General features: G+C 41.1%; 1 protein-coding gene across 5 annotated transcripts in view; it reads left to right on the top strand.

The window, feature by feature from the left end:
* The window catches only part of Hipk2 (homeodomain interacting protein kinase 2), a 245,985-nt gene that overhangs the window by 157,976 nt on the left and 75,227 nt on the right, over positions 1 to 12,782 (top strand). The window lies entirely within an intron of this gene.

The raw sequence follows: 12,782 nt of genomic DNA on the forward strand, positions 1-12,782 counted from the left end.
TTCCCAACCTTATTTCCTATTTTCTACTTACACTAACGCTAACATTTCTGGTTCTCAGTGCTTGTCCTATAACTGCCTGAAATGCTGGGCACTACCCCTGATGTGGGTCAGCCTCAACATGACAGTTAGAAAGTCAGGAGCCAATGATGCTCAGGAGAATGACAGTGCCCCTCCCTCCAGAGTGCCTTGGCACCAATGTGGGGCAAGTGATGAGGCCACCTTTCCAGACCTCAGGGAGAGTCAGTAAGTCTCTAAGACTGGGTGACATCGCCTAGAATTCTTAAAGAATTTCAAAATAAAACCACTATTCCTGACACCAAATATGTGGCACTTTTAGTTGCCAGAGCAGGTGGATGGTCATGATTCCAACTTGTAAGGAGAATTCCAGAGCATGCAGGAGGCAGCCTACGAGGTGGTGAACTCAAGAAGGGTATCAAGTGCTTTCGTCAGCACTGCCCTCTTTGTCACTTACGGGGTGTAGAGGCCACATTTCCTTTTCCCATTTGATAGATGAAGAAGCCCAGGCCCAAGAAAGGAAGTGACTTACCCAAATTGATTAATATTTAATTAATATTAATATTAAATTATTAAATAGCAGAATTGTGATTTAGATGCCCTGAAGAAATGGCAAGCTTAATTAGTGGCAAAAATAACTGATTTATCTTCGGTCGTTAACAATATAATTCTGTCCTGCACTCTTCTGTGACCACCACTATGTCCTGGTAGGACCTACTGTGTGCAGTGCACCATGCCAGGGATGTGGGGAGGTCAGAGTGTTGTACACTGAGCCCCACTGAGTACTGGGCATTCATCAGTAAGCTGGAGCCATCTCAGGAGAGGGACAGAAATCAGCTCTTCTAATTCTGTGAATTTTAGTGGTCAGACCACAGAAGAGCCAATGGACTCTGCTTTTTCAGTGAGTCACTTGTTGGTCTAGGGGTTTCATTGGTCGTGTATAGAGAATTGGTGTCAACACAGAAAAACTAAATGATAGACATATTTTTCTGTGGCCCCCAGGAGTAAGTAGTAGAACTGTAAAATATTTATAGTTAACTTAGAGAAGCATCTGTCCCCATATGCTGAGCAAGCCCTCTTTTCTCACCAGAAATTTCCTCAGACAAGAGTTTGCAGGTGCATGTCTGATTCATCCAGACCCTCCTGCCAACCTTGCCTCGTGCTGAAACTGCCACACAGAGCCCCAACGTATGGCCTTCCAGTGTGAGGATAGTTTTTGAAGTGTGTAACTATCAGTGCTCCAGCTTCTCGTCCATTCTTCATTATTCACTCATATATTCATCCGTACATTACTTAAAGGGCCCTGGAAGATAGGTTGTTGTACTTGGGTCACCGGGCACTGCTGCATTCTGCACTTCACAAAGACTGTTACAGCCATTGGAACAAAAATGTAAACTCTAAAAAAAAAAAAAAATTGGTTCATAAATATCATTCAGTTTTTTAGGTAGTAATACAGTCATTTGAGTCACTCTTAAAATTAGAGGTGGGGTTGCAGAATACATATTAAAAAAAAATTAGCCCCAATCATTTCCTCCTTTATATCAAATTGTAAAACCAGAGAAACTAGTTGGAAAACTGAATAACCGCTGCTCAAAAGACTTTGGTCTAAAAAATAGAGAGAGGTGAAAAAAAAAAAAAAAACACACACTCATTTATTACTACCTGAACAAAAATCAACCCAAAGTGGAGTTCATCTTCATTGCCACCCACAGCCCAGTTGCTCACGGCTGCCCTGTGCTGGTTAAGAAGGCCACACAGCCAAATCTTGCAGGCACAGGAACATCCCATTCCAGCTAGAGTGAAGAAGCAAAGGAATCAGACACACAAGATCATTTGAAGGGTCTTTTTTGCCTGTCCATTTTAACACACTTCCAGAGTTGAAAGATGTTTCAATCGTATGATGCGTCTGGAGCAATGAAAGGCCTTTGGTCCAGCCAACTCACAGCATCCTCATTACAGGGCCCCATTCAGAACACTTGAGTGGGTGAAGTGGAGTGGCCTAGGGAATAAGCAACACTGTGCCCTACTGTCTGTCCCCAGCAGCTTGTCATGACACTTTGGCATTACAGAGATGTCACTGATGTGTGGCAACCTCCTAGGTGGCTCCTTGCCTTCCACAGTGAAGAAGGAGGCAGGGACAGGGAGGAGTGGATACATCAGGCAGGAAGGCTCAGTGGACAGCCTGCTATGGTGAGGAGGAGTCAAGCTGTAGAAGGAGGGAACAGGACTGCAGGAGAAAGTGGGAGAAGACATCTTCTTCCACACCATCCAGTGGGTGAGGACAGGGTGACTTCTCGCTGCGCCTTCTAGGGTCTTGTTTCTGATTTCTCTGTAAAGTAGTCACATAAAGTATGACCTTAATGGTGATGTTTGATATAAATATGTAGACAATATGATTGAATGGAATGTATGTACTAGGTTAAGATGAAGGGAATTTTCACTGATGACTTTAAATCAAGAACTACCTAACTCATCAGAAGGAGCACACTGGCATGAAGGCAGTGGCTTCAGCTCCCTCTCCTCACACAAGGCCAGATTAAAAGTAATCAGCTCTGGCCTTAGAATAGAACACTGTGGGAACAGCAATGAAGGTGACTGAGTCCGTGTCTCTCCTTCTCATCAGCTGAGAAGTTCTGTGTGCAAACCATCCCAGGTCCCATGCCCAGAAAATACCACTGTCATGAGATAAGGCCCTGGAGGAACCAGAAAAAGGAGTTTGCATCATTTTACATTTTAGGTGCTTGCTGGGTACTTCACTAGGGAGACAGAGGTTTGCAGAGCATCATGGATGAGAGATCAGGCCTGCCTTCAATCTGACTCTGCCCCTTACCAGCTCTATGACTTTAGGCAACCAAGTGACCCAAGCTTGCCATGTCTACAGTTTATTGTCTTTAAAATATTCTTTGTTGCATAGTCTTGCCAGGAGGATCAAAGGAGATAATATATAAACAGCACTTTGAATGGTAGTTGGTCTACATCCAATAAATATTACCTATATTTGGCAATCAGTATTGTGGTGATAAAAGAGTAGTATTTTTTTCATATCTAGTGTTGACTATGAAGTCAGAGTGAAAGAAGTCATGGAAAGTTTACTGGAGGAGATGAGTTTTGACCCTGGTCTTGAAGGATGAAATTGACTGAGATTAGCAAATAGAAATCAGAATCACATTCCAAGCAGGGCCCTGCAGAGACGGGGTCACGGGTTTGCACCTGATCCTCTGGCAGTGTGTTCTCCATTGGGGCTGATTTCTTACTTCTTAGCTCCTTATTTCTTTTCATCATTTTAAAACGATGAAAATCATCTATTGCCATGACAACACAATGCAATTGTGTGCTCTTACAGCTTTGCTCCTTATTCAGAAGTGATGTCTGTCAAGGCCATTTGAGCAAATATTTCATTTCTCATTGTACTTCTATCAGTCTCTCTCACTTCCATTAACCAACTCGTAATGGGATTGATAAGCTATCAATAATAATTAGACTCAATAGTGGAATGAATCCCAGTAGTCTCAACACATAGGAGCCTAAAGAATCCACAGTAGGCATCTCAAAAGTATGCTCATTTTTAAAGTGACTCATTTAGCAGCTTCCCATTGTTCCCTAATCTGCGTAGCATATTTAGGTAGAACACAGAGATTTCTAACAATAGAAGAGATCACATATAAATCCAAAAATAAAAGTAAATCAGCATTACTGTATTGTTCATATTTGCATAGGGCTCCCCAGCTACAAACAAATGAACAGTACCCCTGAAGAGTTTATAGAGATCAAGTAGCACACTCCTATTATCCTAGATACTTAGGAGGCTGAGGCAAGAGGATCACAAGTTTGAGGCCAGCGTGGGCAGCTTAGCAACATTCCATCTCAAAATGAAAAGGACCAGGGATATAGCCTAGTAGTTGAGCATCCTGGGCTCCATCCCCAGTAACCCCCCAAAAAATTGATGGAGGATTTATCTCTCTCTCCTTGGGAGACCGCCAGAGGCTGACAGGCAGGCTCCCCCAGTCCTGTTCATGGGAGGCTCACTACCTGCTGTTTTCCATTGAGGAGTCAGCCCTCAAGTCTCCTGGTCATCTAGGCCAAGCTGCTAACTCCTATAAGACCCTTGCTGGAAAGCCTTCCTAAGTGACAAGATGTTAACTGATTGACAGAGTGGCCCATTGTACCTTCAGAAAGTTCTAGTTGCTAGACAGTTCTTGCCAAAATTAAGCTGAAGCTGCTTCATAGTTTTCAAATTTGAACAAAGAATTCCAAATGTGCCCAGATTGAATTTTATTTGAGGTAAGATTACAGTTTGGCCAAAATTAATGTTGTGTGTGTGTTTTGCTTGTTTGCTTCCTTATCTCCTAAACTATTTGGTGCTTAAGGAAGATAGGATCAGCAGGAATTGGCCAGATCTAGGTTTATATGTGAGGTGCACTCACTAAAGAAATTTGTTTTTTCTCCAAATGAGTAGTAGACCTACTGGGCTCTCTCTCGTCCCGCGAGGAGGTCCACAGAACAGGGTAGAGGACAGTGTGACTGCAGAGTCGCTAATCAAGACCTCCAGAGACCAAGCAGGAAGCAGGTCTGATTTTATTGCTCAGTTACCATGTATATATACTCGGGCAGTAGAAAAGCAGATTACAGGCAGCCGCCAATGCAATTTCTGGCCAGCTGTCCTTGCAGCTACCAATCAAGGAGTAGGCTGTGGAGCAAGCGCAGGGATTGCAACACACGGCCTCATGCCCAGGGCTGTGCCTATGGGGTAAACGGCCTGCTGCTCACATGCCTAGTACGAGAGGAGGGGCCTGCCACTCAGACACCCTTAACATATGCCATGTGTGCCCTACTCCGTGCACTTGTCCCCACATGAACCAAATCCTATTTTAAGTGACCTTTATAATAAATCTTTTTTTATTTGTTTTAATTAGTTACACATGACAGTAGAATGTATTTATGCACTTTGATATATCATACATAGATGGGATTAATTTCTCATTTTTCTGAGTGTACGTGTTACAGAATCATATTGGTCACATAGTCAAATATATACATACAGTAATAATACCTGTTTCATTCTACTATCCTTCCTGTTCCCATATCCCTTTCCCTCCCCTCCTATCACTTCCCTCTACCTAATCTAAGATAATGCTATTCTTCCCTAGTGCCCCCCCCCCCCCCCCCGCCGCCTAATTGTGAATTAGCATCCACATATTAGAGAAAACATTCAGCCTTTGGTTTTTTGGGATTGGCTTATTTTGCTTAGCATGATATTCTTCAACTCCAACCATTTACTAGCAAATGCCATAATTTCACTCTTCTTTAAAACTGAGTAATATTCCATTGAGCATATATACCACATTTTCTTTATGCATTCATCTATTGAGGGACACCTAGGTTGGTTCCATAGTCTAGCTATTGTGAATTGAGCTGCTATAAAAATTGATGTAGCTGTGTCACTATAGTATGCTGATTTTAAGTCCTTTGGGTATAAGCCAAGGAGTGGGATAGCTATGTCAAATGGTGGTTCCATTCCCAATTTTCTGAGGAATCTCCATATACTGCTTTCCATAGTGGTTGCACCAATTTGCAGTTCCACTAGCAATGTATGAGTGTACCTTTTCCCCCACATCCTCACCAACATTGATTGTTGCCTGTATTCTTGATGATTGCCATTTTGACAGGAGTGAGATGAAATCTAATTGCTAGAGATGTTGAACACTTTTTCATAAATTTGTTGATCAATTGTATTTCTTTTTCTGTGAAGTATCTGTTAAGTTTCTTGGCCCATTTATTGATTAGATTATTTGTATTTTTTGGTGTTAAGTTTTTTCAGTTCTTTATATATCCTAGAGATTAATACTTTATTGGAGGTGCATGTGGTATTTCTTCTTTGAAAGTCTTGTAGAATTCAGCTGAAAATCCATCTGGTCCTGGACTTTTCTTGGTTGGCAGGCTTTTGATGGCGTTTTCTATTTCATTACTTGAAATTGATCTGTTTAAATCATGTATGACCTCCTCATTCAGTTTGGGTAGGTCATATGTCTCTAGAAATCTGTCGATGTCTTTGATATTTTCTATTTTATTAGAGTACAATAATTTCTGATTATCTTCTGAGTTTCAGACATGTCCATTGTGATATTTCCTTCTTCATCTTGTGTTTTAGTAAGTTGAATTTTGTCTCTTTTTCTATTTGCTGGCATGGCCAGGAGTTTATCTATTTTTATTTATTTTTTTCAAAGAACCAATTTTGTTTTGTCCATTTTTTCAATTGTTTCTTTTGTTTCAATTTCATCGATTTTAGCTCTGATTATAATTATTTCCTGTCTTCTGCTATTGGTGTTGATTTGTTCTTTTTCTAGAGCTTTGAGATGTAGTGTTAGGTTATTACTTGTTGAATTTTTATTCTTTTAATGAATGCACTCAATGCATTCATTAAAAGAATAAATAGTACTGCCTTCATAGTGTCCCAGAGATCTTTATATGTCATATCAGTGTTCTCATTTACCTCTAAGAATTTTTTACTTCATCTTTGATTTCTTCTATCCATTCATCCTTCAATTGTGTATTATTTAGTCTCCATTTGTCACAGTAGCTTCTATTTTTTATTTTATTATTGATTTCTAATTTCATTCCATTGTGGTCTGATAGAATGCAGGGTATTATCTCTGTTTTTTGTTTGTTTGTTTTTTGTTTGTATTTACTAAGATTTGCTTTCTGGTATAAGGTATGTTCTATTTTCGAGAAGGAGCCGTGTGCTGCTGAGAAGAAAGTATATCTGCTCCATAATAGATGAAATAATCTACATATGTCTGTTAAGCCTAAACTATTGATTGTATTATTTAGTTCTATAGTTTCCTTATTTAGTTTTTGTTTGGAAGATCTGTTCAGTAGTGAGAGAGGTGTGTTAAAGTCTCCCAGTGTTATTGTATTGTGGTCTATTTGACTCTTGAAATTGAGAAGGGTTTGTTTGATATACATGGATGCTCCATTGTTTGGGGCATAAATATTTATAATTGTTATGTCCTGCTTATATATACTTCCCTTGAGAAGTATGAAATGTCCTTCTTTGTCTCTTCTGATTAACTTTGATTTGAAGTCTACTTTACCTGAAATGAGAATGGAAATCCCTGTTTGTTTACACAATCCATATGAGTGATAAGCTTTTTCCCATCCTTTCACCTTTACCCTGTGGATGTCTTTGCCCATGAGGTGAGTCTCTTGAAGACAGCACATTGTTGGGTCTTGGTTTTTAATCCAACCTGTCAGTCTATGTCTTTTGATTGATGAGTTTAGGCCATTAACATTCAAGGTTATTATTGAGATATAATTTGTATTCCCTGTCATTTTGATTTATTTCTGGTTTTTGATTTGTCTTAGTTTCTCATTTGGTTGAATGTCCCTTTAATGTAGAGCCTCCCTTTGCAGGTTTTCACTTTTTTTTTTTTTTTTCACTTCATCCTCATGGAATATTTTGTTGAGAATGCTCTATAGTGTAGGTTTTCTAGTTGTGAATTCTTTTAATTGTTGTTTATAGAAGGTTTTAATTTCATCTTCAAATCTGAAACTTAATTTAGCTGGATATAAAATTCTTGGTTGTCATCCATTTTCTTTCAGAGCTTGAAATATATTATTCCAGGACCTCCTAGCTTTGAGGGTCTGGGTTGAGAAATCAGTTGAGATCCAAATTGGTTTCCACCTCTATGTAATTTGATTTTTTTTCTCTCCCAGCCTTTAAGATTTTATCTTTATTCTGTGTGTTATTCATTCTTATTATAATGTGTCTTGGTATGGGTTTGCTATAATTTTGTACATTTGGGATCCTGTAAGCCTCTTGTATTTTATTTTGCATTCCATTCTTTAGGTTTGGGAAATTTTCTGCTGTTATATCATTGAAAAGATTGTGCATTCCTTTGGTTTTTATCTCTGCTTCTTCATCTATTCTGATAACTCTAAAATTTGATCTTTTCATGTTATCCCATAATTCTTGGATGTTTTGTTTGTGGTTTCTTAACATCTTCTCTGCATGTTCAACTCTACTTTCAAGATTATATATTTTGTCTTCATTGTCGGAGGTTCTGTTTTCCAAGTGGTCTAGTCTGTTGATGATGCTTTCTATTGCATTTATAATTTGGTTTGCCCGTTCCTTCATTTTGAGAATTTCTGCTTGGTTTTTATTTTTTCACAATCTTTAACTCTTTATTGAAGTGGTCTTTCACTTCCTGTATTATTTTCTTTGATTTCACTTTTTATACTGTCCTTTACTTCACATATCAGTTCCACTATATACAGTCTGAACTCCTTCTTGGACATTTCTTCTGCTGTGTTATCAGTGGCTTCTGTTATTGAAACATCTTGGTTTGCTTGGGGTGCTTCATTCCCTTGTTTTTTCATGTTGTTAGTGTGTTTTCCCATCTAAAAGTATGGATCTAAGGCAGGATAAGTTCTGCTCTGTAGATCTGTAGTGTCCCTGAGGGTTTCCAGCACTTCACCTTTACTGGTGAGGCCCCACCCAGTGTACACAATATATAGCCTTAAACCTAATAGCTCCCACTAAGGCGTCTACTGCTTTCTCACATTAAACCAAAATGATGAGTTCCGTAACTATCTACAGTACAAACAGAATATTTGTTAAAACGATTTACAATTTCAAATGGTAGATGAGAGAACAGAGGTAGTGTAGTATGTAATATTCATGAGGGAGGAAGAGAAACATGAGATGTAAAAATGCACAGGAAGAGTGGAAGAGGAGCTGACAGAGATTGACTGTTGGTTTGGGAAAAGTAGGAAAGACTATAACAGACAAAAGAGAGGAAGAATATGAATAAAGAGAAAAAATTAAAGACATAAGAATATGACAAAAATGCAAAACATCATTCATATGTCATGGTCCTCCACACAGTGATGCATAAAAAACATCCTGTTCTAAATATGGTAGAGAGATTAGTGAATCAAAAAATAAAATAAAATAAATCTTGCTGGAAAGTCGAACTGTCTCTGTCAGTATTCAGTAGTTTCTCAGCTCTGTCTCTGACATCTCTTGGGACCACCAAACCCCGATCAGCCCTCGCAAACCCAGGCTCTATCCCACCAATCTGGGCTTCAGATACCTCAGGCTCAGCCACACTGCAGTCCCAAGATCTCAATGCTCCTCCTACTTGCAGAGAGACCACCAGGGATACACTTATGCAAAGGAGCAACCCCGAGATGCAGCAGCACGACAAGGGCCACAGCACTCTCAGCAGAAAGACCCCATACGCCTTGAAACCTGCAAGCACCCCCACACTGGACCTGCAGGTCCCAGCTGGAGTCCCCAGACAGAGACTTTTATGGTGGTAAATCTGCTAGCACCCGGACCCCAGGCCCTGGCTGATGTCCCAAAATGGGTGCAGCCACGTGCAACCAAACCTGGAGTCTCCCCCGAAGCAGTCCTCTAGGCGGTGGTAGCAGCTGTAGTGGTGGTGGTTGTTGGCAGCAGGCAGCAGGTCAGCAGTAGTGGCTGCAGTGGCAGCTACAACTGCAGCTGTGGGGGAGTGTCACCAGGCAATCTCTGGGGGTCATCAGCAGTGTCGGCTTCAGTTGCATCCGGGGCAGCGGTTTCTTCTGTGGCAGCAGCACCCAGAAAGAAGACCTCCAGGTGATCTCAGGCTGGCAACAGCAGAATCAGAGGCAGCAGCAATGGCAGTAGTGGTGCAGGCAATGGTTGATTGACAGGAGACTTCTGGTTCAGTGGCAGCGACCACGGAGGTAGCATTGGAAATCAGGTCTGAGGTAACTGATGTTATGCCCAGAGAAGAGACTCTGGGCATGGCAGCATAATAAATCTTGAAGGGACCCTCACAGTAGATCCTTTAATGCCACGAGTAATCTCTTCCACCCTCCCTAGTAGATTTCAGGGTCACAGGATGAGGACACCAGCTTCTAGAACACTTTTTAGGGAGCCAGCCTTTGTCTTGATGTGGTGTCTTCACCCAGAGCATGCACCTGCGATAGAACACGTCCACTTTTCATAAGATGGCCAGAGGAGCCACCGTGTGTTCAAGTGACTGTGACCAGAGTCCAGAGTTGAGGGAAGGACAGGGTGGCTCTGCATCCCATTGGGAACTGGGAATGCATGGAGTCATGGCTCCCAGCACTTCCCTGAACCTGGGCATACTGTGTGCAGGGGGGAGGGGCTCCCTTGAGTGACAGCCTGTCATAACACAGTACTCACAGACCAGCAGCTGCGGCCTTCTCTGGGCCCTGCCTTTTTAAGGCAGCTCTCCTCCTGTCCCTGTTCCTTCTGGAGTTGCCTCCTCCGCCTCGCTCAGCTTTCCAGCGCACCTTCCTTCCTCCTACTTCCTAGGCTCGGGGACCTTTTCCTAGAGCCCCATTTTCTAATCTTGTTCTGGATGGCAGTTCCTCTTCCCCCCAGCAGCTACATTGAGCCCTGCTGCACTCTCCAACCCCAGGCACTGAGACCCTGGGTCCCATTTGCTTTCTTATTTTGGAATGAGCCCATGGACTTTTTAAATTGGGACATAATTCACATACTTTATAATCCACCCATTTACTTGTACAATTCAGTGGGGGTTTTGTATATTCATTTTTTTAAATTATGGTAAAATGTAGAATCTAAATTTACCATTTTAACCATTTTTTTTTTTAATATTTATTTTTTAGTTTTTCGGCGGACACAACATCTTTGTTTGTATGTGGTGCTGAGGATTGAACCCGGGCCGCACGCATGCCAGGCGAGCACACTACCGCTTGAGCCACATCCCCAGCCCCATTTTAACCATTTTAAGTGAACAATTGGATGACATCAATTATACTCACAATATTGTACAACCATCACCAGAATCTATTTCAAGCTCTCTTTTTGCCACAACCAAAACTTCTATACTCAAAAGCAATAACTCCCCATTTCTCTCTGCCCCCAGCCCCGGTCTTTGGCACTTCTAATCTATTTTCTATCTGTATGGATTCACCTATTCTAGATATCTCATATTTGTAGAGTTATACAAAATTTGTTTCTGGTTTCTTTCACTTAATGTTTCCAAGATTCATCCATAGTGCAACATGTGTCAGAACTTCATTCAACCTTAGACTGAAGAGTACTCCATTATATGGATGTGCCACATTTTGTCACTTCATCTGTTGATGGACACTTAGATCGTTTCCACCTTTTGACTGGTGTGAATAACACTGCTGTAAACATTGGCACAGATACCTGTTTCAGTTTGTCTTTCACTCTCTTCAGGCACATGCCTAGAAATGGAATTGCTGGGTCACATAGTCACTTTATGTTTAGCTTTTAGAGGATTAAGCATTTGGACTGTTACAAGTGAGAAATGTGGGTCTTTATTAATTAAAATGTATCTATTTTATCTAAGTTAACGGGAAGTGCTATAATGTATGCAGCCAATTCATTCCTCACCTTCTTTTGATTTCTTAACAATTATCATCTGTGCGACTCATTTGACAGTTAATCACGGAAGACTTTGTGACATCCATTATTCTCTTTAACTGCTTATTTTAAAGCTTTCACTATTTAACTTGTCGTGTTGTCATACAGTCTCCCCCTGAGATTTTAATCTTGAGGGCAGAGACATGTATCATATTGCTTTGTAAGGTTATTCCTGCACACTCAGCATAGGTCTCAGTGATTCTTAACTGGTGACTTCTCACTGTCATTCTTATCAATCTTCTGGCTTTTGCATAGGCTAGAAGAGAAGGAACTTTTCCAGCTAGTCCTTGCCCTACTAGAATTCTCTTTGCCTAAATAAATTTTTTTGTAATCCTAATTAAAATAGCACAATTGGGTAGCCTTTATCCAAAATGCTGAAGACCAGAAGTGGATTTCAGATTTTTTTCAGATTATGGAATATTTGCGTATACATAATGAGATATCTTGGGGAGGGGAGCAAAGTCTAAGCACAGTATTTATTTGTGTTTTATATACACTTGACATACATGGCCTGAATGTACCTTGAAACTTCATACAATATTTTTAGTATTTTGACTGTGACCTACCACCTGAGATCAGGTGTTGAATTTTCCACTTTTGGCATCATGTCAGCACTCCAGAGGTTTTGGATGTTGGATTTGGGGGCTAGGGATACTCAACCTAGAACTTTTATGGAATACTTACCCTGTAGCATGCATATGCACTATTCCAAGCCCTCTACTTCTATTTTCTCACTTGGTTCTCAGAACAAATCTCTGGCATAGCTGCTATTTTTTTTTTTAATATTCTTAGTTGTAGATGGACACAATACCTTTATTTTATTTATGTGGTGCTGAGGATTGAACCTAATACCTCACATGTGCCAGGCAAACACTCTGCCACTGAACTATATAACCCCAGCCCATAATTACTGCTCTTACCCACGTTTTATTAAGGAGGCAGAAGAATCCCAGAGAGGTTGAATAGCTATGGAGGCCCTGCTCAGCACATACCAAAGTGAGGCCTCTGGCCCATGTTCTTACCCACAGACCCATTTAGGGATCTTCTGCTCAGAGCCAGAGAGGACACCATGTACAGCCTCTGGAAGAATTATCCAGATCAGATGTCAGTTGTGCTGGATACCAGGAGCAGGGACCAGGCCCTCGCATGGCCTTTACAATACCAGCCCTTCCAGCCTCCTCTGCTTGCCTTCTGCCTGGACACCCCGGGCCATTGAATGTGCCCACTTCCATGCTGCCCTTCGAGTAGCAGAAATTCCTCTTGAAAAGAGACTGGTCTGGCCTGGGCCTTTGATGTTGGGCAAGACTCCTTGGGGGTCATTGGGAGTCCGTCAGGC

The sequence above is a fragment of the Marmota flaviventris genome, chromosome 1, assembly GCF_047511675.1.
Source record: "Marmota flaviventris isolate mMarFla1 chromosome 1, mMarFla1.hap1, whole genome shotgun sequence".
NCBI classification, from domain to species: Eukaryota; Metazoa; Chordata; class Mammalia; order Rodentia; family Sciuridae; genus Marmota; species Marmota flaviventris.